A 5,354-nucleotide genomic window follows, 5' to 3' on the forward strand; every position below is an offset into this window, starting at 1 on the left:
TAGCTTGTGCAAATATGGTAATGTGGGAGGGTGCTTGTGTTCAGAGAACAAGAAGGCCAGTGCGACCTTGGCCAGGTGGCTCAGCTGGTTATAGCATCGTCCCATACACTGAAAGGTTGTTGGTTCAATTCCCAGTCAGGGCACATACCTAGGTTGCAGGTTTGATCCCAGTAGGGGAGCATACGGGAGGCAACCGATCAATGTTTCTCTCTCACATTGATGTTTTTCTCTCTCTTCCCTGCTCTCTGAAATCAATAAGCATGTCCTCAGGTGAGAATTAATAAAAAACAAAAATGAAGGCCAGCGTGGCTGGAAGTGTTAGGGAAGATAACGGCAACAGAATCTCAGAGAGGTAAGAAATTAAGTCAAATTATGTAGGACTTTCTTGGTCATAGTAAGGAATTAGGCTCTTACTTTGAGTCAAATGAAAAACCACTATTGGGTTTTCAAACATAGCAATGACATGATCTGATATCCTTCCTAAAAGTCACTTAGCAGTTGTGTTGAGATAGACTGCAAGGGGAGAAAGGGAAGAAGTAGAAATCCAACCAAAAACTTATGGTGGCTTAGACTAGAGTGGTAGCAGTAGAGATGGAGAGAAGTAGACTGGTTGAATGGTGGTAAGTGCTTGGGAGAATATTAAATTAACATAAGGGACAAAGTTGTTGTGGTCTGGGTAGCATTATCAGGGAAGTCTGATGCTCATAGAACAAACACCTTGCAGAAAAGGAGAACAACGTAAAAAACATGTAGAAAATCTATTTGGGGCAGACATCCTTGCAGGGCATTGTGATCCATCTAGGTCAGTTGTTCTCAACCTTATCTGTGCACTGGACCTCCTAGAGATATTTTAAAAATGAAACAAAACAAAAACAAAAACAGGAAACAATTCCCTAGGCCCCATTCCAAATCAGTTAAATCTGAATCTCTGAGTGTCAGGGACTAGGTCTCAGTATTTTTTTTTACAGCTCCCCAGGTAATCTTTAAGTACATCCAAAGTTGATAACCACTGACCTAGATACAAGCCCTACCCTGTCCTTCAACTTTAGAGTGAGCTGCAGATGGGTTACACTTCTGGGAATAGTAGTGGGTTAGTTGACTCAATTGTCTTAATTATGTGATATATAAGCTCAGAATGTTGCCACAAATCAGGAATTTCCAAAGCACTACAAAATTGCTACTACTCCTTTTCCCAGTTAGTTTCTTCCCTTCCAATGAAGTCCACTTTCTGATAGCTGTCCAATTCCAAAGCTGAATTGAGCTGCCAAGTTAATCTCTCCTGCTGCTCCACCCTATAGTATATCAAGACTGCTTCTTTTAGGAAGCTCTGGTCACTTAATGCACAGCCACAGAATGCTCCCCCAGCCCATTTACAAACACCCACACTTAGAGCTTAAAATATACTTCAGGAGTGTTTTACTAGTATGAAAAAGTTCCTAACATTGATTGCATATTAGAATCACTAAGGTAACTTTTAAAAAATACCCAGGCTTATCCCAGACAAATTTAACAACAATATATGGTGGCGGGGCCCAGGTATCAGCATTTTTAAAAACTCTCCAGCTTTTTCTAATGTGCAGCCATAGTTGAGAATCACTGTCCAACATCTATGCTTTTAATATCAGTCCTTTACCTTTACATCTCACTGTTTTGTTTTTAAATGTTTCTAGAGTTTACCTAGGGAGTAAGATGAAAATCTCTTATTCTAAGAAATAATAACCTTAATAACACTAATAAACAGTGGTGTAACAAGGCTGGGGCTGTGGAGCAATTGACTGGTTGCAGACTATGGGGGGGGTATATTTTCTGTAAATAATTTTTAAAAAATAATAAAACTGACTAAAAGTCAGTTTGCTTTTTATTATCACCATGTGCCATTATTTCTAAACAATGTTAGTGATAAAATATTGCAAGGCCTATCATTCCCACTGCCCTCTCCCCTTAATATGCCTCTGCTAACAAATAATCACTTTCATAACCAGGTGGGAGAAGTGCAATTGTTATCAGTTGGTTTCAACAGTAATTTCACAGTGGAAAGAACATAAAGAATATTCCAGGGTTGTTAAAGCAATTTAAGGAGAGAAGGCATTTTTTAACTACTAGCTTTGCATAATAAGCTCCTCCCTTTTTTGCAAGAATATAGTGATGTTTCAATAAGAGCATGTGATAGATGGTTAAATGTAATATACATACACCCTGCTTTGCATAATTGATGGAGCAGATATAATTAACTGGCACACAATATCCATTTTCACCTCCTTCTAGTGCACCTGCCTGTAATATAGATACTAGAAGACTAAAACCTCCAGGATTCTGAATGAAAATTAGGAAAATCTGTGTGAGGTAAGGACTTCCTCCTTTTGCTTTTGCCATTACTAATCACCAAAAGCAAGATCTGGAAACCTTGGGTCTTGCTACAGCAACATTCCAGGGTCCAGTCACTAGATTTGTGAGTAGCTGTAGCAATTACTTCTTGTTGAATTACAGATATGGCAATGTGGTCTTAAGGTCAACTTTAAAGTTCTAATTGTGTCTTCCTCACTGCTGTCACTCTTTACCTTTATGAATATAGCAGTGTTATCAGTACCCTGATGGGACAGTGAGAGTGTTGATTGGGGAGTCCTTCCTTGAAGCCTAGCCTAGAGCCCACTTCTCTAGCTAAGTATTTGTAAGAACCTGATTCCCCGTATTAGACATTTTTTTTTTTTTTTTTTTTTTTTTTGTTGCTTAAAATAGCCAGAGTGGTTCTGTTTCATATAAATGAATGTTAACTGATACAGTATTTGGTATGATTCAACCATTCAACAAATGTTTATTCAGCAATTATTAAAGTGAACATGACAAGTAAAAATCCCTGCCCTCACAGAGCTTGCATTCAAAGTGCAAGTTTACAGAGAATAAAAATAAAAATATATTTAAAAGTAAATAATATAGTATGCTAGAAAGTTATAGTTCTATTGAAGTAACATAAGAGAGATAAGGAGTACCAGAGTCTGGAGTAGGATGAAATTTTAAATGAAGTAGCTATAGTATTCTTCATTAATAGGGTAACATTTGATGGAAGACTTGAAAGCGGTGAGTATCTATACTAATTGACCAGATGTCCATTCTAATTGGTCGATACCTCTGATATACCAATTAGAAAAATCATTGAATATTACACCCAGAAACTGGGACTATTTGGGGAATTCATAAGAATATGAATACTCTAAACTTCCAAGGTCCAATAAATTTCCTTTGCCAGCAGAAGCAGCCTCTTCTCATAAGTAGATGACAGTGGTCCTGCCTTGCTAAAATATCTCATAGTGCTACCACTTCCCAAAGTCTGACTTGGGGGGAGAAGGATCACATGCAAAAAGTGTTCTAAGATTCCATTAACTTTTGTTAGCATAAACTTGAGGAATGGATTTAAGGATGCAAGACAAGATTTGTAGAAATGGGTACACTGAAAATAATGTCTGATTTCCATATGCTAGTTTAGAGGGCTGCATGTGATTTATTAAGGCCAATTAACAGTAGAAGCCCTAGCAAAACCCTTGTACTTTGGGCTGGAACTCTAGAGAACTGCACCCTAAGATTCAAGATGAATTGGAAGTAAAACGGCTTTCAGAAGGATTGCAGCTCAGCTGTGAATCATTTTGGTGACTAAGAAAATCTCGATCCTAATATTGGATTAAGCCATATCATTAAGCATAATGTTCTCTGCTATTTATTATAGTAAGCATGTTCACCTTGCATCTAGTGGTTAAATGCTGCCACTTGGCATCTGCCAGTCTTCGATACCATCATTCCCATTGAAATAAGGAAGCCCATTCCAATGGTGGATCTCCCACCTTTATCTTCAAACTACAGAGGACAGCCACTATAGAGGTTATTTTAAACCTACTTTTTGGATGAAATATAACAGACTCAGAAAAGTACATGAATACAGATGCAAAACTCCTAATAAAATGTTAGCAAATCAAACCCAACAGTGTATAGAAAAGACAATATATTATATCCAAATTTAATTTATCCCAAGTATGTAATGGTTTAATATTAGAAAATCCAGGAATGCACATTATATTAATGAATTAATACAAAAAAACACATGATCATAAAAAATGAAAAGCACCTGTAAAATAATCCTAAACTTACCATTACCTGAAATGAGCAAACATTGGAAGCATTTTCTTCAAAATCAGAAATGAGACAAGGAAACCCATTATTACTATTTTTATTCAATATTGTATTTGAAGTCCTATCCAGTGTAATAAGGCAATGTGAGTTATAAAGATTGAAAAGAAAGAAATAAAACTGTGATTATTTGAAGATTATTTGTTGACGATGTGATAATTTTAGAAAATCCAAATAGTATGTCTTCACATCATTAGAAATAACAGAATAGTTTGGCAAAGTGGCTTCATATATGATTAATTTAAAAGAGTAGTTTGAATTTCTATTCACCAGCACCAAACCATTAAAAATATATTTTAAAAAAGACAAAACTTACAATAGTGTCAGAAATATCAAATACCTGGGAACAAATCTAATAAAAGATGCATAAGACATCTATAGGGAAAATTATAAAGTGTTGTTATATTTTAAGCAATCTAAATAAATTAAATATGCTTTATTATTGGGTGGGAAGACAATATCTTAAATAGATTGATTTTCCCACTTATTTTTGTTTTTACTTCCCTTGCCTTTCTGGTCAAATTCATAAAATCCTCTCTGACAGCAAGGTCTATAAATTTAGTACCTATGTTTTCTTCTATGTGTTTTATTGTCTCAGGTCTTGTATTTAGTTCTTTGGTCCATTTCGAATTAATTTTTGTGTATTGTGTCAAATAGCAGACTTATTTCATTCTTTTGCATGTGGCTTTCCAATTTTCCCCAACACCACTTATTGAAGAGGCTTTCTTTTCTCCACTGTATGTTCTCTGCTCCTTTTTCAAAATGAGTTGCCCATAAACAAGTGGGTTTATTTCTGGGCTCTCAATTCTTTTCCTTTGGTATATGTGTTTCTTTTCCTGCCAGTATTGCACTGTTTTGATTATTGTAGCTTTGTAGTACAATTTGAAGTCAGGGAGTGTGATACACCTCCAGCTTTATTTCCTCCTCCTCTCAGGATTGGTTTGCCTATTCAGGGGCTTTTGTGATTCCATACAAATTTGATGATTTTTTTTTTGTTATATATAACCCAAAATTCCATTAGGGTTTTGATGGTAATTACATTAAATCTGTATATTGTTTTAGGCAATGTAGCCATTTTAACTATGTAGATTCTTCCAATCCATAAACACTAAATATATTTCCATTTCTTTGAGTCTTCTTCAAAATTTTTTCAATGTCTTATAGTTTTCAGTGTATAG

The sequence above is a fragment of the Miniopterus natalensis genome, chromosome X (genome assembly GCF_054644295.1).
Source record: "Miniopterus natalensis isolate mMinNat1 chromosome X, mMinNat1.hap1, whole genome shotgun sequence".
NCBI lineage: Eukaryota > Metazoa > Chordata > Mammalia > Chiroptera > Miniopteridae > Miniopterus > Miniopterus natalensis.